This window comes from Manis javanica, chromosome 13, assembly GCF_040802235.1.
Source record: "Manis javanica isolate MJ-LG chromosome 13, MJ_LKY, whole genome shotgun sequence".
Taxonomy (NCBI): domain Eukaryota; kingdom Metazoa; phylum Chordata; class Mammalia; order Pholidota; family Manidae; genus Manis; species Manis javanica.
The window spans coordinates 85157177-85181731 of NC_133168.1; the positions used below are offsets into that span (position 1 = coordinate 85157177).

The 24555-nt window shown below is 42.5% G+C and overlaps 1 long non-coding RNA gene across 3 annotated transcripts in view; it reads right to left on the reverse strand.

Moving 5' to 3' along the window:
• Positions 1-478: 478 nt before the first annotated feature.
• LOC118971504 (uncharacterized) overlaps positions 479-24555 on the reverse strand; it is a 43892-nt gene continuing 19815 nt past the window's right edge. For 2 of the 3 annotated variants that reach the window (XR_012124385.1, XR_012124386.1), the window contains 2 exons: positions 9753-9858; positions 5038-6432 (listed from right to left, as the gene is read on the reverse strand). This is a non-coding gene — a long non-coding RNA (uncharacterized lncRNA). Of the gene's footprint in view, positions 4953-5037; positions 6433-9752; positions 9859-24555 lie in introns of those variants that run through there. The other variant, XR_012124387.1, reaches the window with a different exon arrangement.

Genomic DNA, 24555 nt, shown 5'->3' on the forward strand with positions numbered 1-24555 from the left:
ACACTGACCCCGCTCAGAGGGGTGCCAGCCGATTAACCTACATCTTCGAAGGGCTTGACATCATTAGAGCGCCCTGCAGAGGCTAGGTGTTCTCATCTTTATTAAAGGCTGGATGACTATTCATGGGTGCTGCCTGCTCTGCCACCCTCCCAGGCCTCCCTGGACTCTGCTCAGTTGTTGAGGGGTGGCTTCTTGAATGTGCAAAATGGAAACGTCCCGGGCCTCAACAATTCTTTGCAAATGGCATGGTTTGGTGCAACGTCAGGACACCTCAGTAGTGCGTATTTACTGTAGAAAAGTTAGACAGCAGGGATAGCATTTGGGTGTGATGGCAAATCGAACTTTTGAGGTGGTGGGGGTGTTGGGAGAAGGAACTGACATTTACCAAGTGCCACACTTCTTACCCGGCATCATGAGGACTGGTATTTGGTCTGTTGAAAAGTCAGCTGAAGTGGGGAAATCACACAAAGCCATATACTCAGACAAACATTTTTGCTTTAGTTTAAAACACGAATCTTTGCATTTCTTTGCTCATCTATCGATTTAAGGCTGAGGCCGCTTCTTCGAGGATGGTGCCTGACCTATGTTCCAAATCACTATTCTTGCATAAACCACGTCTGTGATCCAACGTCTAAGAGTTCCAGTTTAGAATCCTGTAAAGTGGAGTAAAGACTTAAAGGCATGTGGGAGCAGCTGAGCCCAGAGTTGCTTTAGATTTTTGCTATTTCCCCCGACCCATTTAGAGATGCCTCCCGTGCATGTAATCTGATAGTAATTTATTTTAACAACTTGCTTTTATGGAGACTTTCCGAAACATTCAAGTTATTTTTCATAGAAACAATAATGTTCTTTCTTTTTTGCACTCATATTTCGTGGATTTAAGTAATACATAGTCAAATTCCATAATGGCAATATGGAGTACAATTAGCAACCAGGTCTGACGATAGGCACACTTGATTTTGAGCCGTCTCTGTCTTTGTTGGTGAGGGTAGAAGTACAGGCAAATGCAGGGATGGGAATGTGGGCTGTGGGCCTGCCTCCAGCCTTGGCCAGAGGGTTTGGTCCAGGAGAGAGAGAGATGGTTATACCGGTAAGTTATTTAAGTTTTACTTACTCCACTCATCTAATCCTTATGCTAACCCCATGAGTTTGCTACTATCACCGCTATTGTCTAGATGCACTATTTGAAATCCAGAAAGGGTGGGTATTTTACCAAAGTCACACAGCTAGTGAGCAGCAGACCCAGCATTTCAGTCCATTCCTGTTTTGTCTATGTGGGTCTCACTGAGGATTAACTTTCCTCAGGAACTGGCTTTCCACCTGTTTTACTGAGTAACATGTTAACAGTCACATACAATAAAAGCCATATTGCCTTCCTTTTTTTCTTAAACCTCATTAAATTTGGCTTTCATCATCTCCCACTCAGGGTGGCAGGAATTCTAATCTCAATCATATTTGGACTCCTCAGCCTTGGGTTTTTAAAAGCATCCAGGGGTTTACACATTTGCATAGAAAGCTGAGCAGCGGCCTCTTCCTTCAGCTGTGGTGATTATTCTTTCTAAATTGGTGGCTCTCAGTGTCTGGCCCAGACCAGCAGCATGGACGTCACTGGGAATTCATGAGAAATGCCAATTCTCAGGCTCCGTCTTCCCAGTGTATTGCATCAGGAGCTCTGGGTCTGGCAATCTGTGTTTGACAAACCCTTCAGGGATTCTGATACATACAGATGTGTTCTTATATCATATATCATGATACCATTTGAGACCACTTCCTCTATATGATCGACTGATTCGCTCATTCAACAAGTACTTTTGCGTGTCTGCTCTGTGTCAGGGGCTGGTAATGAGATGACGAATGCAGCGAGGGCACCTGCCGCCTGGACCCTGCATTTTGGTGATGTGGCTGGTTCTCCGCTGTTGCCCAGGTCCTGTTGCTCTAGGAAGGCTCAGATGCGCCCCCCTGCCTGCAGGCCCAGCGAGCAGGCCGACCTCGACCCGCCCCTCCAGTAGTTCCCCCTCTTCCAAGCAAGGCACTGCTCTGGCGCTCAGGGAACAGCCAAACTTACGCCCTTTACAGTATCAGCAAGAGGTACCAACCCGCACCCTTCTGCCTGGACTGATCCCTTTATTTTATTTTAATTATTTATATATTGTAGTAAAATAAAAACATGACATTTGCCATCCTCACCATTGGTAAGTGGAAAATTAAATGGCATTAAGTACATTCACCATGTTTTTGTAACACCACCGCTATTTATCTCCAGAAAGTGTTTATCATCTCAAATAGAAAATCTGCATCCATCAGACAGTATCTGTCCATCTCCACTGCCTCCACCCCAGGGAACTTCTACTCTGCTTTCCATGTCTATGAATCTACTGCTTCTATGTATCTCATGTAAGTGGAATAATTCTCCCTCATGTAGATTTATTCTTTTGTGTCTGCCTAATTTCACCAGCATAATGTCTTCAAGTTCCGTCCGTGCTATAGCATGTGCTGTTTTATTTCTTTGTATGCCTAGACGATATTCACTGTGTGGTTATGCCACATTTTTTAAATCCATACGTCTGTTGTGGTGGACATTTACATTGTTTCTACCTTCTGGGTATTGTGAATAGTGCTGCTATGAAAATTTGTGTAAAGTATCTGTTTGAGTATCTGCTTTCGATTCTTTCGGACATATAGGAATTGAATGCTGGATAATATGGTAATTGTATGTTAAACTTTTCGAGATACCACCAAATTGCCCTCCGCAGTGGCTGTACCATGTTATATTGCCACCAGCAGTGCACAGGGGCCCCAATTTCTTCACATCCTCCCCAACACTTGTTATTTTCCAATTTTTCATAATAGCTGCTCTAATAGGTGTGAAGTGATATCTCTTTGTGGTTTTGATTTGCATTTCTCTAATGACTAAGGATGTTAACATCTTTTTATATGTTTATTGCCATTTGTATATCTGTTTCAGAGAAATGTCTACCCATATTCTTTGTCCATGTTTGAATGGGATTATTTTTTGTTTGTTTCTGTCGCATTTTAGAAGTTCCTCATATACTCTGTTTGCCATTGACTTATCAGATACATAATTTACAAATATTTTCTCCCAGTCGGTGCATTGTTCTATCACTGTTGATAGCATCTTTTGATACAAAAAATGTTTAAATTTTGATGAAGTCTGATTTTTATCAATATTTTCCTTTGTTGCTTATGCTTTTGGTGTCATATTCAAGAAATCATTGCCAAATCCAATGTCCTGAGGCTTTCCCTCTATGTTTTCTTATAAGAGTTTTAAAATTTTAGCTCTTACATTTAGGTCTTTGATCCATTTATCCATTTCAGTTAGTTTTTCTATATAGTATAAGGTATGGGTTGAACTTCATCCTTTGGCATGTGGTACCCAATTATCCCAGCATGATTTTTTTAAAAACTGTAGTTTCTCCATTGAATAATCATGGCAAATAATTGATGACGTGATCGATTAACTATGTATGTGAGAGTTTATTTTTGGGCTCTCTGTTCTAGTCCATGGGTCCTTGCATCTGTCCTTACACCAATGCCGTTCTGTTTTGATTACTACGGATTTGTGCTAAGTTTTGAAATCAAGAAATGTGAGTCCTCCAGTTTGGTTTTCCTTTTTAAGATTGAGTTGACGAGTCGGTGTTTTTTGAGATTCCACATAAACTTTGGGATGGGTTTTCTGTTTCTGCAAACACCACTGGACGTCTGACAGGGATCACACTGACTCTGCAGGACACTTCAGGTCGTTTGTCATGTTAGCAGTACTGAGTCTTCCGATCTATGACCACAGGATGTCTTTCCACTTATTTACATTTTTAAAATGTCTTTTGGTGATGTTTTATAGTTTTCAATGTACAAATCTTTTGCCTTCTTGGTTAAATTCATTCCTAATTTTTCTTTTTGGTGATATTATGGATGGGATTGTTTCCTAGTTTCATTTTTGAGTTGTCCACTGCTAATAACTAATTTTTGAGTGTTGATTCTGTATTTTGAAATGTTGATGGATTCATTTATAAGCTATGATAGTTTGTCTGTGTATGTCTATGTGTAATCTTTGGGGTTCTTTACACGTGAAATCACGTCATCTGTGAACAGAGATAATTTTCCTTCTTTCTTTCAATCCCTCTCTTCCTTCTGGTCTCTGTTCAAAAGTCTCTGTGATAGAGGATCTTTCCTCACCTTTCTGTGTAAGCTAGGAACACATGCCACCCCCACCCATAGGCCCCCTTCTACCTTGCCCTGTACGATTCTCCACCGAGCTCACCATCTGCAATGCTGTGTGTATTTGTTTAGTTACCGGTCTCCTGCCATTGTAATGAAAGCTCCATGAAGGCCCCATCTGTTTGTCTTATTTAACGGTGTAGTCACGAGTGTCTTGAACAGCACATGACATGCAGTTCAAGCTCAATAAATCAATGAGTAAGCCCATTATCCTCCGTTCACTTCTCTTCAGATGTTTCTGCTGCCGTTTCTGCTGTCCTTATTGCTGGTGGCCTGTAAAGCGTTTGCACCTGTTCACAGGAAGCTTGGTTTTTTTACCTTTTCTTTCTCTTACGCACTGTATGTATACTTCCTACCATTTACCTACTTGTTTATTCTCTCTTTGCTCCTCTCATTTAAGTGAAGACGTGCCATTCCTTTTTATATCCAGAAAATGTCTGGTTTTTTGGTAATAACACCAAGAATATAATTCCGAATGGAAACAACTCATACTTCTCCACAATGTTCCGATTCTTGAGAACAAAAACTGGAGTGTTTCTTTTTTCACAATGTACGTGTGGATGTGCCACAGGACCAAACCAGCCATCCATGGGAGATTGTCTCTGTGCTCTTCTTGGCAGAAATTCCCTCTTCACACCTTCAACACGCCGCTACTCACACTCTCCATCTTCTTTCCGGGACAGCAAACGCTCAGATCACACCTACTGGGATGGCTACTATAAAAAAGAACACATAGAAAATAACAAATGTTGGCAAGGATGTGCAGAGAAACTGGAACTCTTACGCACTGTTGGTGGGAATGTGAAGAAAACAGGCATGGAGAGAGATTTGTATAGACACATGTTCACAGAAACATATTCGCAGTAGTTGAAAGGTGTAAACAACATCAGATATCCATTGATAAAGGAAGGAATAAGCAAAATGCGGCATACATACACAATGGAATGTTATCCAGCCCCAAAAAACAGGGAGCTGCCGACCGTGTCACAACACAGGTGACCCTTGTAGACGTTGTGCTAAGTGAGGTAATCCAGCAACGAAAGGACATGTGCTGTGGGATACCACGGGTAAGAGGCGCCCAGAACATACAAATTCATAGTGACAGAAAGTAGAATGGTGGCTGCTGAATGCTAGCGGGAGGGGGAATAAAGACTTGTTTCATTGGTGTACAATTTCAGTTTTGCAAGGTGAAGAGCTCTGGAGCTTGGTTTCACAGATATGTGCATGTCTGTGACATGACTGAATTGTACACTTAAAACCGGTTCAGATGGCAAATTTTGTGTTCTGTGTATTTTACTACAATTAAAAACAGGACTCACAGACTAATCAGTGTGGAAATATACTGAAAGATGAAACTGGGGAAAGAGCATTCATAAAATCTTACTGCATGTCTTCGAAAAATTCTAGGCCAAGTTTATATATAATATTTGAGCACTGGGTAGGTGATTAGCTTTGCTAATGCATGCCTGAGTGCATCTAAAATAAGAGAGCTGAAAAATCTGCTAAGATCCTATTTTATTACCAGAAATGAATCAAAATGATAAAACGCCATTTGGCAATCTTCTGAGGAAATAGGTATCTAAGACACATTACCACTATACTAGACTTTTACTTTGAATTCATTATTCATTGGTACCTTTTTTTTTTCCACTGGAGAAGGCTGTGGCAGCATGTAATAAGATCTTTAAAAATGTATGGGTGTAGTGGACATATTTTGTTTCCATCCCAGACCCCGTGTTCCCTCTTTCTGGTTACAATAATCCAGATCTTCTTTAGGGACCACGTCTTCCTCATTTCCACCATATGATGGGCCACTTACCCAGCCACACCTCCGTTCAGGCTATCATTGCATGTTACCCCCTGGCCGGGTGATTGGTTCACAGAATGCACAGAACTCTCTTGGGGCCAATAAGGCAAATACAGATGTTTGCCGGGGCTAGTGAGGAAGGTCCATTTTCTTCAGCTGATTCTGGGAAGCTGTGGAGCTCAGGGCCGCTGCAGCCCACACAGTTCCCTGGGGAGCGTCATACGGAGAGTGGCATCAACTCTCAGGGACAGGCAAAGCGAAGTGGTGAGAGGCGTCCTCTGAGGCACTGGACTGAGGGGCCTGCAGCCAGCTGTGCCCTCGGCCTCTCAGCTGTGTGAGCCAATAAGCTCTCTTTTGTGTACAAGCCGGTCTGAATTGCATGTGGTCACCTACAGTGGAAGGAAAACTCATATAATGCAATACATACCAACATCATGAAAAGCCATTGATATTGAAAGACATGTGTAAAATTGAAAAATTTTTATCCATGTAATTAATACTCGGTCTTATTTTGTTAAACACTAGAGACTCAGTGGAACATCAACGTGAAACAGTTTGATGTCTGCCCCATCGCTGTGCTCTGCTGAGTGCCGCCCCACCGCCCCCGACGTCAGCAGCATTCAGAGCCAACCCCACAGGCCTCCAGCCGCTTGCGGTATCAAGCCGCAGGCTTTGCTCTGACCTCAGTCTGAGCTGGTCCCTCTCCCCGACGGGCAAAGCCCAGAGGCCCTGTGCTGGAGGGGGATGTGGCCGCTCCCCACTGTCTTCTCACCACAGCAACTTAAAGGAGGGTGTGTTTGGAAGACTGATTTGGGGGCGATTGCTCTCTCAACTCCGGACATCTTGCAGTTCCGGAGTTGTTGGGGCTGGAGGAGAAGAGGGGTGGACCTCACGATCCTGACCTGGGAGCGGCCTTTCTTGGCAGGTGGCTGCTCCTCATCATCTTGGCTTCTACCCGCTTGTCTCCTCTTCCCCGGGGCTCCCTGCCTGCAAAGCCACAGGGGCTATGTTGCCTCATCTAGAAGCTGCCTTGGGAGCTGGGAGAGGAGGCTAAGAATACCCCTGGATTGTTGTTAGGGGCCTGTCTTTGCCCTCTGCCTACAGCTGTTGCCATAAACGTTTTGCCTCCGGAACTTGCAGAGGGGCAGAAAGTGCTTCTATCAAACTCGAAGATGCTGCCCAGCTCCCAGGGATGGAGATCAAGGTCGCTGAGCAACTGTCTGGTCACTCGCCATTCTGGTGGCTGCATCACTGTGGGCCTTACCTCTACCAGTTTTCTCTCTGTCTGTTTTATCAATTACTGAGAGCGAAGGAATCTTCACCTGTAGTTGATGCGTCCATTTCTCCTGTCATTTGTATCAGTTCTGCTATACGTTTTTTGAAGCTTTGTGTTTAGGTGCTTATGTATTAAGAATTGTTATGACTTCCTAATGAATTGACCCCCTTGATTGATATAAAATTTCTCTTTATTCTTGGTAGTATTTCTTGTTGAGATCTACTTTTCTGATATTAATATAGCTATTCAATTTTTGGGGAGTTAGTGTTTGTATGGCTTATCTTTTCCTATTCTTTAACTTTTAATCTACTTATGTCTTTGTATATATGTGAATATCTTGTAGACTACATATAATTCACTTTTGATATTTAAATCTACTGTGGCAATATTTGCTTGTTGGTAGTGTTTAGAGTCTGTGATATAATTTTTGATATGGTTGGAATTAAGTCTACTGTGTCGCTATTTGTTTTCTTTTTATCCCATATTGTTCTTTTTCTGCTATATCTTTAGAGTAATTGGTTATATTTTAGGATTCTATTTTATCTCCACTATTGGCATATTAGCTATTCCTCTGTTTTCTTTTAAATTGCTGCTTAAGTCTTAAAATGTGCATTTTTCGCTTACCACAATGTACTTTTAAGTAATATGTTTCTTCAAATATGGTATAAGAAAATAACAATGTGTACTTCCCACTTCCTATCCTTTATGCTATTGTTTTAATAGATTTTGCTTTTGCATGCATTGAATTCTCATAATTCATTGTTATTATTTGGCTTTAAATAGTCAATTATCTTTTAAGAAAACTAAAAATAAGTAAAGTGAAAGCAGTTGTGTAGTTTTCTATTTCTTTAAAATGGTAGAAGGTGATTTTGGACTCATATTCTTTGGACTCATATTCTCATGCCTCTAAGTGGAATTCTCTTGATGAGAACTAAAAAGGACTACAGAGATATGATGTGTTAAGTTCATAGGACTTTGGGAGTGTGGGATAAAGTAAAATTACAGCAATGTATTTAATAGTATGAGCCTGTATGTGCGAGGCAGGTGGGGAAACTCTGCCAATATAGAAAAAGCCTTCTAGAGAAAGAGAATCACTGAGGTGAGGCTTAGCAGCCAGAACTCTAAGTAGGAGAGGCTGGGTCAGTGGCTCACAGACTAATGCAGGAGGAAGCATTTGGGAGTTTGTTAAAAGGGCAGATTCTGGGCCTCTGACAAGAGATCTTCATTCAGAAGCTCTGCAGTGGGACCTTACTTGTTTTTTTAACAGCCATCCTTTGAAGAGGGGATTCTGGTGCAGGTGGTCTGTGGACCATTCTTGGAGAAGCACCAGTTAGGGATCCCAGTCGGGGTGCTCTGATGTGAACCTATATAATTCCACCTCAGGCGCATGGGCAGGGCCTTCTACATGCATAAAAGACTAGAAAAGCAAAAGAACAGGGCCCTCCACATGTGTAAGAGTAGCAAGGGGCCAAAGAGAAAGCAGTTGGTTTTTAGAACCAGAGGGACAATCAAGGGATGAGGCAAGCGCAGGCAGAGGTGACAGGGCATCGGGTCCAAGAACCACTCTGCCCCTGCAGGCTGCCCACGCTGTATACAGAAGGCGCACCTCAGGGCCAGGTGGCCGAAGGCCTCCAGAAGAGAGACGTTCACATGCAGGGGCAAGAGCAGCCCGGAAGGAACGCAGCTGGAGTCAAGGCAGAACGAAGACCTTGTTTTGCTGGCGGACATGCTAGAAGCTACAAACCCTGATTTGGATGAAACCTTTGCCTCTCCTCTGTGATCTTTAATGAAAAGACCTGCAGTATTTTTTATGAAACATGCATCTCCATCTCAGTAAGCTCTCTAGAGGCACAATTTAAGCTTTGTACTCATTCTTGCTGGGTTGTTACATTGGCCAAACTTCCCAGTGCTGTTTAAAGAGCCCAGTGGAAGCAAGGAGCAGGGCTGATCTGATCTCTTCATCACGGTTCCTAAAAGCCCTCACTCAGCAAGAATTCAGGATTCAGGTCGACTAGTGCTGCTCAGAATCCCTTATTAATTTTCTCTTGATGTATCACCAGTCAGAAGTCAATTTTTTCTGCCTTCTGTCCAAAACCCACTAACCACCAGTAGTGCTTGGAGCAAAGAGAGAAGCCTTTCAACTACAGATAAAGGAAGCACCCAGGAGGAGTCCTTGGGGACAAAGAGCACATCCTTTGCAAGCGTGACAGCTGCATGGCCTCCTTCCAGTATGACGTGCCCTGGATCTGTGGGCAAGAAGGGAGCCCTGGGCATTCATGTTAACTAGTGATACTAAGGAAGGTGAGAATGGAGGCAAAACAATGAGGAAATGGCTTCCTGGCTTATTTTATGATGGGTGATTGAGGACAGCTCACGATGCCAGGAAGTAACCCTGTTCAGAGAAACTGGCATAAAAGAAAGAAAATGTCATACCAATGGAGAACCAAGTGGCTGTGTGTGGAGTCCAAGACTGCAACGTTGTAGGACTTTGCAGCAATCACAGTTACAAATTGTCGATCAAATTCTATGGTTCGTGTTCCTAGAAAAAGAGCCACAGAAGTCCTATTGTTGGACAGGGTTGATGAATTAAGGAGGAGACTTTATTAATTGAAAAACAAAGAGACACCTTCACTTTGTGGGCAAGAAAAATTATTTTCAGCTAATGTATACACATTGAGCATTCAGAGACTATTTTTCTTCTATGAATTATAGCACTTTCCAAATGATTTTTGTCCAATAGTCACCCTTTGGGGTGTTCCATAGGAAGGGAATTTCATAGTCAAATTATGGGGAAATATTGCCTAGAGAAAATAAAAAAAATACATGTTGGCTTATATATTTTAAAAATATGGAAAGATAAAGCATTAACAATGGTTAACTATAGGGTAAAGGGAAGAGATAGAGATTAGACTTCTTTGGATGTACCTTATTTTGTATAGTTAACTTTGGAATCATGTAAATAGTATGAAGAATTCTAAAACAAAGCTAAATAAATGAAAAAAAGCAGTCACTAAAAATTGAAAGTAAAATGAAGCAATGAATCTGTTCCAATGGAGGACATAGTTTAAAAAAAGAAACTATTCCAATTGACTTTAAAACATAATAATTTGACTGTGTATCCTTTGTGGAGATATAACCAAAGAATACGAACCACATTGAACCAAACCAAACCACCCAATCAAATAATAAAACCTCCAAGAATGAAACTGTTTTCAGCAATCGTATCATTGATGGTAGTGTTAATATGGTTATTTGGAGACTTTTCTGTGTTATTACAGAAAAAAAATTATGCTGGTGGTGTTGAGAATTGAGATATTTGGCATGGTTGAAAGGAAATACCAATGTAAAATTGATGAGATTTTGTAAAAACCCTATAGCCCTGAATTTGAATTGAAAATCAATATAAACACATGGTGTATTTTCTTTTCCACAAAACAAAACACATTTCTGAGCTCCATCCACCAAAAATGCCTAGAAACAATGATCAACCCCAGGAGCAGTAAGCACCCCCACAATCTAGATTATGTTCTCTAAATATCACCTGTCACTAAAAGGAACCAGGTCTTTCCAGAGAAGTGTTCACTTCCGGGTCTGGGACACAAATGAACCTGGAAATTTTATCGTACTAGAAGAAAGAAGCAATTAAATACCTCAAGAATTATGTTAAAGGTATGAAGTCCTAACCTGAACAAGTTCTCATTGATCAAAGATGAGGCAATTTCAGCATCAGTAGGGATAATAATTGCCAGGTTTAAATCTATAGATTCATACTGATACCAAAAGGGACAACCTTCACTGGATAGATATCTCCGGTTATCTGTCAGTTCAGGGCACCATCTCACTATTTTGAAAACAAGCAACATAAAGGAAAGGATCAGAGATCTATTTTGCTTTTCTTATATGATCTGTATCTCAGAGTAACCAAATAGAAATTTTTTCTTTAAAGCAATTTAAGAATAAACAGGAAACTTAAGATATCAATAGGCAGTGACTATCAGTGACTAAGGACATCACAGACACATCATGTACCATCAGACATCATGTACCTCTTAAAGCAGTCCTGCCAAAAAAGAAAAAATTAACCTAAATTTGGTGAAATCTCTAGATCTCATACTGATATACAAGAAATACAAGGGACAGAGGAACATGCGAAATGATTCTACAAAGTTATAATCAACAAAACCCAGACTAGGAAAACTTTACAGGACAAATGAATCCTGGTTCTTCAACAAATATTTTAAGGAGGAATGAAGAGCTGAGGAATAAATTGTAGGTTATACAGACTTGGAAGACATAACAAGCAATTGGAATATTTGGGCCTTATTTTGATTCTGATTTCAATTACAAGATTGTAACACAATCAGGCAAAAGCAAACACTGACTAGATTTGACAGTATTAAGGAATTATTAACAGTTCTCAGTCTGATGATAGTAGAGTCCTTTATTTACTTTTTTTAGTATTAAAGATAAAAGTTGGATATTAAAGAAAAAGGTTTGTTGATTTTAGAGTAGGTGTTGGTGAAGTATGGCCTTGGGGCCAAATTTGGCCATTAGCCTGTTGTATAAATAAAGTTTGGAACACAGCCATCCCCGTTAGTGTACATAACATCGATGGCCCTTTTACACAACAAAGGCAGATTTAGGTAGCCATGGCAGGGAACTCATCTGGCCCTCTGTCAACCACTCCTGCAGTAGAGACACCCACTGATAGATTTTCAGGTAAATGATGACCCAAGCATGGGTGGTGACATAGACGAATCAGGATTGATTGTGTTGAATTTCAGTTCATGATTTTGGTTCGTTATACTATTCACTCTACTTTTATGTATCTTTGAAATTTTTCACAATAAAATTCTGGGGAAAATGGAACTTTCTGATCAGGATTCCTGCCTGGCCTTAGTAGTGCCCACTGTGTAAATAATAAGAGCCTATTGCACATTTATGGGGTGTTTACCGGTGACTGAGCTGCTGGTCAGTGTCCAGAGCACCATCCAAGGGGAGGGGGGAGGAGAAACACCCACTCTCTCCGCCCATCAGTTCCTGGTATGTAATTGGTCGGGCGCCCTCCTTTCACCAGAGACCCACCCACAGAGTTCCTGCCTGAGGGTGGGAGCAGGGAGCTTAGAGAGGGAGAGGGGGGAGGCTGGGACCCGCTGCCTGGAGGACTGGGCTCCTGCTGGGGGCAGAGCCTGTAGCCGGCCTGGGGAGCGCGGCAGAACCAGACACGGGGTCGAGCTGCGTGTGACCGCCGTGAGAGTAAGCGGTAACCCCCTTCACCCCTTTTTGCCTTCACTCTTCTTCTGTCTCACCAAATTCATAGAGAACCTGCTCTGGGTGGGGAACCCCCTCCTCTGGAAGCTACAAATATTTTTAGAATATGGTAAATCTGTACTTACTGACATAGGAATATTTTCCTGATATATTGTGAAATGAATAAAGTAAGTTGTAAAATGCTATGCTATGATTGCATTTGATTAAAAAAATGTTATATTATATGTATGTATATGCCCAAAAATGTGAAATAATACAGACAAACCTGTTAGAGGGAGTGGAAATGGGTGGAGTGGGAAATAGGTTGCTTTTATTTTCTCATGTTCTTATTTCACATATTTCTGTTTTGTTTGATTTTTCTCAAATGGGTTTTCTATGGTAATTTATAAAAAGTTACACACTGTGTCACAAGATCTCCGTGTTCCCGATTAAACTCTAAATACAACTGGCCACCAGCTCTTGATAAAAGGTTTTCCAAAGGCATTTTCATGTACATTTATTTGCCTGCAATGGGGGGAGTGGGTGGATGCTTATTCCTACCTTTCCAAAGTGGAATTTCACCTCAAATTTTCTACTGTACAGAGGCCTTTAAATGCAGTGGTGATATCATCATTTTTATCCCAATAACACCAAGTACAATGCAGTGTAAAGAGAAATAAGTTCTGTGAATGTCAGGGTGTTAGATCCCCAGAGAACAACCTTTCCCACAAGCTTGGGAATTCAGACAGCTTCCCCAGAAGAGAAGGAGCCGTTGTAGAGCGAGGCGGCCATCCTACCAGATACCCAGTTGTCGCCAGACAGCACCTACTAGGAACAGCAGTGGAGGGCATGACTTCCAGGCATCAGGACATTTCCAGAGACAGGAAAACATAAGGTGAACCCAGCCAAGGTCAGGAGAGAAGACCCTCACCCCCTCCCTTCTCCAGACTTGGAAGCAGAAGGCTGGAGTTGCCAGGAGAGAATGCCTCTCTCAGGAGCATTTATCTGGCTTGACAGGATTTTTTCGGACCCCAGTGGTGTTTCAATTCTAAAGTAGCTGGAATAATCTAGAAAGATAATCTAGAAAAAAGGGACCTGGAATAATCTAGAAGTCCAACTGCCTGGGATATTTTGGTGAGAAGGTCCAGCACAAGTTATTGTATTGACACCTTTCCTGCCTCAGTTCTGCAGGTTCCAAAATTTCATGTTTGATTGTTGGCAACTTAATTAAAATACCAAATACCTTGGCACCAGCTCCGTGGAGGCAAATGCTGTCTTGGTTTCTTAAAACATTCCTCTACAAATCCCTTCATGTTTGTTGGCAGAGTGTAGGGGCAGCCTCCCCCAGTTCATCCCTGAAAAGACCCTGGCCATTTATGACAGATGGAAGCACATTGATTGAATCTAAAGCTACTGAATAATAAAAGCTCATGAAAAATAAATGCACTCAGAGAAATAAGCTTATTCATAGCAGTCCATTCTATCATATTTCCTGACAGCCTATCTAATTTATGATGGCAATTCCTCTTAATTTCCTATTATGGGTAATTTATCCTTTCCCTGTCTGAACAGGCAGTATAAAGTTTGTATTGCACATAAGGGAAAAGCAGACAGCCTCAGACACTGAGCTGATTGCCCCTTGGATATAAGCTTTGTAAAAGTTACTGCACTGAGAGGCTGACTGCATAGCAAGAACAGTTTTGATTAGTGTCCCTATTTAAACCCTGAAATAGAGGAACGGTTTTAGCTGTCACAAGGTGAAAAATGCTCGGGAAATCAGGCACCCTCAGCCGTAGGTTTTGAAAACGCCCACACCATTTTCTCTCGGATCCTGGCCAGCTGCTCCCCATATTCTCAGTCCATTCCGGAGTGAATGACACTTGCCACTGGTGATCCCAGCATCGCTTGGTAGACCAGGGAGCAGACCAGCAGTGAGGACGGAGGGAGAAAGCGGAACTATGGCTGTCAGCCGGGTGGAGCCTGGGCTTCTACGCCCACAATGTTTCCTCTGAGAGATGGAATTGCAGAGGAGATGGAATTGCAGAGGGCTGGAGTGGCACCCGGCTGCTTCATTAGGACGTCCCCGAGGGTGAGGTGAACGAGATGAAGGCGCGGGGACCATGCTGTTTGCCCAGTGGATAAAGATACGGACTCACGTAAGGGCAAATCCAGCTTTGCCCACTTTTGGCCAGTAAATGTGGAGTCCCTAAATCCAAGTATCCCCCTGTCAGAGAAGGCTGAACCTCCTTAGCTCCGCCTCCCACACAGAAGGAAGAGCGACTCTTTTATTTCTAATATGTCTGTAAGTATGGTATTTTGGGAAGGTTCTAGATGTTTGAGCTGGAAGATCTGGATCTGAATCCTGTCTGTGTGACCTTTCATGTGACCTTGAACTTCTACTTCCCATTTGCCAAGTAGACATGAGTTGGAATGGAGAGATGTGGGCACTTGCCTCTCACATCTTTATGAAGCATTGTTTTTAATGTTTTCAGCTTTTACTTCTATTTATTGTCCTTGCCATGCAATTGTGCAGTTTACATACATCCTTGGGTGTTTTGTTTTTGTCTCTTGAACTAGTCTGGAAGCCCCTTTGAGAGACAGACCCACATCCCAGGACCCCCACTGTGCATGGTGCTGGGTGTGCGCTAAGCTGGGTGAGGAAACAGCAGGTGAGGAAATGCTTGCTGGTTAAGAGGCCTCCTCACCTTTCCCTCGTGTGTACCCACCTGTTAGGAAACTAAATGTCTGGCAAGTACTGCTCAGGATTTGGGGGCAGCACAGACTCCTGGGTGACCATGGGAATTGCTGAGAGAGCATAAATTTGGGCTCATCACACAACAGAGAACCACGTGACAAGACTTTCTCCCTCAGCTCACCAGATTGTCTTTTTAAGTAGTTGAAACTTGGTAGGCTTTAGGTCATAACGAGGTAACGCAAGTTGGTTATAACATAGTAATTTAAATGTAGGTGCAACTGTGATGCCCGAATGGGAAAAAGTGATGGCTTCGTGGCGCCACAGGTGTTGAGGGCTGGGAGCTGAACCCCGGCTGACTGGCTGCTGCTGATGCAGGCGTGGCTGTCCCCAGCTGGCCGGAGAGGACGGTCCTCAGCCCTCGGTCTGGACAGCCGGACTCTCTCCTGATGAAGGGGAGCAGGCCCAGCAAGCCGCCAGGGCCCTCCTGCCCACAGCCCAACCTGCGAGCAGGAGGAGCAGACTGGACAGGTACAGTCGAGGCAGCCTGAGGCTTGCATTCCCTGAGCAGCAGCGTGATGCCAAGCCCTGTGCTCAGCACGGGACTCAGGAAAAGTGCCTGAAGATTCTGAATCATATGATTCAGTGTCAGTGGAGAGGTTAGGTGGAAGTCTGTCCATGACTGCCCCCACACACACAACCACCCCTCACAGGAGGGAGGTACTAGCACCGACCCAGGGCTGGGAAGGGGAAATGCCAGAAGTTCCAGGAACGGCAGGATCCACCTGGTCCTCAGGACAATGGCTGGGCCACGGGCTCACAGAGAGCATCTGCCTAGAGGTGCGGGAACCCTCCACAGTCCGCTTGTTTGAATGGAGGAGTATGTGGAAAAGGAAATGCTTACAGACCTATCAGGGGGCAGCCCGGTCTCCAAATCATCATAACATCTCCTTTTTCAGAAGAAGAGGTATTAACCAGTTGGGGACGCATCCATTGGAAAAGAGGAGCCACAGATTAACAGCTAAGTTTCATCGCACTAGGACATGTGATGACCTTGTTGGAAGCGTCTACACTTAGAATAAGTAGTAGAAGTAGTAGAGAGTGACACTACAGATGGCCTTAGGAGACAAGAGGCCACTACTGGTTGGTGTCTGATGGGACGATAAGAGTCCTGGGGAAGAGAAAGGAGTCTCTGTGACCCTGGGGAGCCTGCTGAGAATCAGGACTGCTACCCACTGTCCAGGAACGCCACCGACCTCTCCCCATGGTGGTAGTGGCCCTCTCGGTGCTTCCACCAGAAAGCAAGTTCTGGGAGCATGAGAACCTTGTCACCTGTTCTCCACTGTGTCCCCAGAGCCCAGCCTAGTGCCTGGCACCCGATGGATCCTTCAAAGATAGCTGGTAAATAAGGGGATGCATATTGACTGAGGAGAGAGTATAATGCCACGGCATCGTAAGGTCACATAGGTTCTTTAAAGAACCTGTATTTAAGTAATCATAACAGCACGCATATTTATCTGAAACACTACTGTGTATATAAGTGCTAGATGACTACAGATGCTATCCTACTTGCAAAATGTTGGCTTTCAAAATGCTCGTCGTATGTCTCTTTGTCCTAGATGACATTATATAAGCAATGTGTATGCCATCCAGAAGTGGCAGTGGCATTAGTATTTTCGTGCTGTAATTAAAATACATTTTTTTGCTGATTAAAATATATTGAACCCCTACACTTATGGTTCTAATATTAGTAGGTAACAGCTTTTGCATGCTTACCATATACCAGGGTTTATGCCAGCATTTTATATGTTTTATTTCCTTTAAGCCAACAACATTCTGAGGAAGGTGCTATAAAACCCCCTATTTTATGGGTAAGGTAACTGAAGCTCATAGAAGTCAAATGATGTGGCCCAGGCTGCTGCCGGTAGGTTGCAGGGCCAGAATTGGAATGGCAGCGGCTGTCTGGAGACTTCACCAGTATGCTATGCTTTGGTTGGAGCTATAACAGTTTCTAAATTGAAAAGGTACTGTCTAAATTGAAGTCTGTAGTTACAGTGGTTTCCATATTAATTCAGCATATTAACCATGTTTGATGTCACATGATCAGCTCATTTGTAGCAAGAAATCTTGAGCCCCACCAGAGGGTACAGGTTGATTCCAGCTTAGCCTCCAAATAAGGTCAGCACACTCAGCTGCTACCTCAGCAAGACCCTCTTAGTTTTCAGGGCGAGGTTCTGTCACCTGAGCAGCCCAAGCGTCAGAGAGATCAGCTCCCCCAGCAAGTGCAATCTGGATTAATTTTGCTGCTCAGTGAACATGGTGTGAATAGTAGTTATTTAAGAGCCCACTGCACTGCAATTTCCCCCAAGTCCAGGCACATTGTCTTGTCTGCATGATAGGATTTTGGGGTCAGGTTTCCTGATTAGTGCTCCCCATCTGGTTCCTCTGCTGGTATTAGAACTCAGGACTGAAGCTCCCAGCCAGGACCTCTTCACCTTTTCCCTTGAGCTCTCTGTTAGGGCAGGCTCGATTCCTTTAGCAGATCACTTCCATGTGCATAACAGATCGAGCACGTTAGCAGTTTATTTCTCCCTCACGTATTTAAACCCTGTGGTTGTTTCTGGGTATTAGGGAGTTCTGCTCCACACAATGATTCAGGGATCCTGGCTCTTTTTTGTTTGTGGTTCCACATCATCTAGGGCACCAACATTGTCTATATTCAGCTAGAAGAAGAGGACAGAAAGAATGGAGAAGTCACTGCCCTGTCCTAAAAGCTACTCAAATTCCCATGGCTGGGATTCCATCACCCGTGGCTATCTCTAAATGAAGGAGAGGTGGAAATGTAGCACTGTACCACTGCACATTTTTCTGATCATTGGCTTCATCAGAAAGTGCTTCCTAAGCATCTGGTTGCATGTGGTGCCAGGGTAGTTGCTTTGCGGAAAGAACCGAAGGCCTTCAGTGGGTTTGGGTCAGACTGGCTTTGAGAACGCTGATCAGAGAAGACGCCTTTCTCTTTGCCAGGCCCTGATGCCTGTCATATGTTTCTGAGTTTTTAACTCCCTGCTTCATAAAATGACCAATAAATTAATCAGGGCCTGGAAAAGATATGAAACTTAGCTCAAGGGTCATGTTTTGTGGGTAGTCCACATGCTTCTATGTCCAAACTATCCCGTACCACCTGTTAGAAAGGCCATCCTTCCTCACTGAATTCCTTTTGCATTTCTGTCAAAAATCAATTAGGTATATTTGTCTGGGTTCTGTTTTGCTCCATTGCTCTGTAAGTCTGCCCTTCTACCAATAGCACAGTCTCGATTACTGTAGCTATATTTTAAGTCTTGAATTTGGGTAGACTGATTCTTCCAACTTTATTCTTCTTTTTCAAAATTGTGTGAGCTATTCAAGTGTGCATGTCTATAGGAAGTTTAGAACAACCCTGTCTATACTTACAAAATATCCTGCTGCAATTTTGATAGGAATTAGGATAAATCTTGAATATCAGTTAGGGGAGAACTGACATCTTCACTGTGTTGATTCTTCTGATCCATGAACATAGCACTTCTTTCCATTTATTTAGATCTCTTAAAAATTTCTTTCATCTGCATTGTGCACTTTTCAACATAGAAGTCCTGTACCTGTTTTGCTAGATTTACCCTTAAATGTTCCATTAAAAAATTTTTTTTAGATTGTGGTACAATATACATGAGGCAATTTACCATTTTAGGTGCATAATTTATTGGCATTAAGTACCCTTACAATGTTATATAACTATTATCACTGTTTTGAGAACTTTGTAATCATCCCAAATAGAAACTCTGTACCCATTAAACAAAAGCTACCTTCCTCCAGCACTTGGCAACCACCATTCTATTTCTTGTGAATCTGACTACTCTAGGAACCTCCTATAAGTGAAATCATATAGTATTTGAGCTTTTGTTACTGGCTTATTTTATGCAGCATAATGTCATTTCTCATCCATGTTGTAGGACGTATCAGTATTTCCTTTTTTAAAAGACTGAATAATATTCCATTGCATGGATACATCACAGTTTGTTTATCCATCTGTCTGTTGATGGACACTTGGATTACTTCCACATTTTGGCTATTGTGAATAATAGTGGCATGAGTATGTATGTAGAAATATTTGATTGAGTTCTTGCTTTCATTTTTTTTGGTTATATGCCAAAAATGAAATTGCTGGATCATATGGTAATTCTATGTTTAACTTTTTGAAGTTACCAGACTGTTTTTCACAGTGGCTAGACCATTTTACATTCTTACCAGCAATTCATGAGGGTTCCAATCTCTCTTCATCCTTACCAATACTTCTTATTTTCTTTCTTCCCTTTCATAGTGGTCTCCTACTATGTGTGAAGTGGTGTCTCATTGTGGTTTTGATTCGCATTTCCCTGGTGATTAGTGATGCTGAGCATCTTTTCATGTACATATTGACCATTTGTTTGTCTTTGGAGAAATGTTGTTTGATTCAAGTTCTTTTCCCCCTTTTAAATCAGGTTATTTGTTTTTTTCTTGTTGAGTTCTAGGAGTTCTTTATATATTCTAGATATTAATTCCTTATCAGGTATATGATTTGCAAATGTTGTCTCCCATTCAGATAACTTTTCACTTTGTTGTGTCCCTTGATGCACACAAGTTTTAAAACTTGACGCAGTCCTATTTATCTACTTTTTCTTCTGTTGCCTATGCTTGTTATGTCATACCCAAGAAATCATTGCCAAATCCAATGTCATGAAACTTTCCTACTATGTTTTTTTCTAAGAGCTCATACATTTACATTTATGATCAATTTTGAGCCAATTTTTGTATGTGGTGTAAGGTGTTTTTTTGGTTCATTTGTTTGCATGTAGATATCCAGTTTTCCCAGCACCATTTGTTGAAGACGGTCCTTTCCTCATTGAATGGTCTTGGTACTTTGTTGAAAATCATTTGGCCACACATGTGAGGGTTTATTTCTGGGCTCTCTATTTCATTCCATTGGTCTTTAAGTTTGTTTTTATGCCACTGCCACATCACTGATTAGCATAGCTTTGTAATAAGTTTTGAACTGTAAGACCTTCAGTGTTGTTCCCCTGTTCCAAGATTGTCTTGTCCCTTGAGATTTCATGTGAATTTTAGGTTGAGTTTATCTATTTCTGCAAAAACTGTTATTGGAATATTAATAGCGATTGCATTGTATCTGCAGTTTGCTCCAATTAGTATTGTCATATTAACAATATTAAGTCTTCCAATCTGTGAACACTGGATATCTTTCCATTTACTTGTACTGTCTTTAATTTCTTTCAGTAACATTTTGTAATTTTCAGTGTATTAGTCTTTTGTCTACTTGGTTGAATTTATTCCTAAGTATTTTATTATTTTTGAGGATATTTGAAATGGAATTATTTTCTGAATTTCCTTTTCTGATTTTTCATTGTTAGTGTATAAGAATGTAACTGATTTCTGCATGCTGATTTTGTATCCTACAACTTTGCTGAATTCATTTACTAGTTCTAACAAGTGTGTGTGTACATAATTTTTAGGGTGTTCCACGTATACAATCATGTCAACTACAGACAGAGATCTTCCTTTCTAATCTGGATGCTTTTTATTTGTTTCCTTGCCTAATTGCTGTACAAGAAAACACTTGTTGCTGGGCAGTTGCATCTGGGGAGGTCTCTCTCTGTTCACTACCCGAAACCTGAACTGGAAGGGGGAGGACTCTTGACTCTGATCGGGAAAGAATTCTTAGTCAGGTTGAAAAAGTGCCAGTGAGAAAGGAATTCATTAAAGCAAGAGTAGAAGCAAATGTCAGCAGCCATGCAGACAGTAGAGAATAAGGAAGAACAGAGGGAATAAAGGAAAATTCATGGAATCTCTGCTCGGCACGGGGCAAATCCCTTGCCGACTCCTAAAGCCAGGGTCACCTGGTATCCAGGGTCCACTTGATCTGCATGGTGCAGGAATTATATCTTTACTTTCCCAGAATTCTGGGAAGTTCCAGAGCACTGGTTGGAGTGAGATTATGTTCTGAGAACTTCCACTTCCCTGCTGGTCTGGAATAAAGTAGGAAGAGAGAAAAGGATCCTGTTAAGACTAGAAAGCCACATGGAATAGCAAAGTGACAGACCCTAGAGGTAGAGGCTGGCAAGTTCTTGTCTGTATCATGAAAAAGAGTAGAGGGACAAGTGTAATAGGCTTATGAAACTAGACATTTTATTTGATAAGACAGTACACACTCAGACAGGAGTGCAGGCAGCCTCAGAGAGGCGGAGGCCCACTTAAGGGTTCAGGGTTTGGGGTTTTATAAGGCCTTTTGGGTGGGGGATGACATAATGCAGGGTGTATACAGGTGATCCATAATTCCTCTGGAGTTTTGTCTTAAGAATAGGGTTGTTCGGGTGACTGCTGAGCCAGATCTTGGCATTGTTTACCCATATAGGTGCATGTGGATGGACTCTCTGCAGGTCTGTCTCAGGTCCTGGTTACATAGTTACTGACTTGATTAAGGGGCTGCAAGATCTTTTAAAATTTTATTTTAGGTTAAATATAGATTAAGTTAAAGAATACACTGGGCCTTTTTCGCAGGCTGAACAGATTTTACAAAGGCCTGGCCCTTGTCCCATTTCCCTGCTCCGTCTCACCGTTTCTACCTCAAATCACATGTGGAAAGTCTTTCAGCCTCTGAGGAAGCCACATGTCCATCATGTGGCCTCCGGAACTTTTGCTGTCCCCCCGCCTTCATGCCCCTGATGTCCAGGCTTCGTAGGCTTTTGCCAAATTGCGCCATCATTTCCAAAGCGACTCTCCCTGCTGGGCTTGACCTCCTGAAACTTGCGTTCTCAGCTGGCTATCAGGACAGGAGCAGAGTCATGACCCATATGACACGAAGCAGTGAACGGTTCCATGCCCAGTTCTCTTCAGCAAAGACATTAGTGCTTTAAAGGGGGCACCCTGTTCGCCTAGTCGTGGTTTCCCGAGCAGGTGGCGTCTCGGATAGTGTGCTACACCTTGGGCAGGGTGGAAGGTTCCTGGCCATCTTCCAGGGAAGGCGTGGCTTTGGTGTTCTCAGAGAAAACATTTCTGTCCTGCTTCTTACTTCCGCAATCAGCTACTTCCCAGAATATGCCCCCAGAGCATCTCCTGCCATCTCTGAGGCTTAGAACTTTACATTGTTCTCGGGATTTGAGAAATCCTCCCAGTCGCCATCTCTCTCCACACTGTCTCCCTCTCCCCGAGAACCAGCTTGGGGAAGCCGTCCTCAGCTTTGGCTTGAGATCCACTTTGCAAGAGTCCCATAGGAGCTGATGTGGGGAGCAGGAGGCCCTTGAATGAAAAAGTGGGAGGATGGCCCTTGCTGGGCAGTTTCAGCTGCCCCCTCCTGACTTTGAACGAATCTCCATGCATGTTTGTTTTTCACAATTTCTTGTCTAATTCCTTTGACCATTTGTTTACAACTTTAAAAAGCTGAACTAACCACTTATTATTCCTAATAGATATAAATATTAATGTCAACCACTATTAAACAGCTATTTGCTGGACCACGATTTCCTTTTAGTATTTGTATGTGTAGTTGAGCTATTTTCCCAGTTCTGCTAATGACAGATGTAAGTCCAGGGAGAGGAAATCCTGGGGCAAAAATACCTCTAAACACCAAAATCAGTCAAAGGGAGAAATAAAGTTTAAAACCTGTTTATTGCTTACAAACTGCAGTCCAGGGCCATCTCTCTCCTCTTTCCGGGAAGAAGCCAGCCAGCAAGCCGGCCCCTCCCCTTAACCTCTCAGGTTCAGACATGCCCTCGGTTGCCCAGGTAATTACCCACTGATATGGAGATGAACTTCTCTCCACCCCCGAGGAATGATGAAAATGAACTAAAGCAATACTTCTTTCCACCTCTTAACGCCCATTGATATGCAGATGTACTAAAGCCAGGTGAGATATTCTGGAAATATTACAGTTTTACCCACAACAGGATAGGTTTATTCATGGTTAAGTTTCTTGCCTAAGGTCACAGTGCTAAGTATAGAAAAGTGTCGTGTTTGACTAACTCAAAATTAACACTCACTCCCTCAAATGTGTCTTTTGCTTTGGTTTAAACTCTGGGTGCAGGAAACAAGATAGCTGGGAGAATCCTGACCTCAGGAATTCATTCTTCACTGGAATTTCCATGAAGTTCCCAGTAGTACATGTTTGGGTGTGATGTGAAATAAGACTTTCATCCTATCAGCGTGGATGGTTATGAAGTTAGCTATACAACTGTATTTTAAAAGTTTTCCCTCATATGAATATCAATACTTCTTGAGGAACTTCACAGCATTGTTATAATGATGAATTAAATTGTGCATTGCTAAGAGCTTTGCATTTTTTAGTATGAAAAGCACTTCATAGATGCAAGTTACTATGCTTATTCCCTCCTCTCCTCTGACTCCGGGCAGGTTATGTTAAATCTTTTAGCTTTCAGTTCTCTGTCTGTGAAGTGGAGATAATACAGACACTTATTCAGGTCGAGACATTAAAATGAGAGGTAATAAACGAGTGTGTGCACTTCAGAAGACCTAAATATTGTTATTTGATTGATCAGGGTTATATCAGTTCTATAGAATTGTAAGTTCCCTGAACACAGATCATTGTCATTATTAACACTGAACAATTCTGGGTGCACTATTAGTACTTAGAAATATTGGTAAGGCAAAAAAGAAATAGTTAAAACATATAATGCAGAAATCAAGAATGCATTAAGATGGTTCCAGGTTCCTTCTGTGTAAATGAATAACAAGAGTCCCTTATATCTCTTATAATTACTGTCCCCTGGGAAGCACTGATACCACGTCCATTTTATAGAAGGAAAAACCGAGCCCCAGGGTATGACAGCTACAGGCATCTTCCCAAGGGCATGCAATCTTTGGAAACACATCTACCACTAAAATTGCCGTGTGGCAATTTGTGCAGGGGACTAGAAATACAATGCAGGGCAGAAAAAGAGGACACAGTGTGTGTCCTCAGGGTTTCACAGTCTAGTGAGGTGATAGACAGCAGTTAAAAACACTCAAGTAAATGTAGAATTACACTCATTGCTGAGCACAGCCAGTCTGGGCTCTTGGGGAATGTAATACCGGGAGGGCTTCCCTGAGGAGGCGGTGGAGCTGAGACCGGAGGTAAGGGTGAGCCATCCAAGGGCGGAGGTGGGGAAGCCCTGTCCCAGGCAAGGAAGCAGCAAGTGCCGAACCCCTGAGGTGGGAAGTGACCTGCTCGTTAGAGGGGCTGAAGGAAGAGAGCATGTCTGAGAGCAGAAAGTA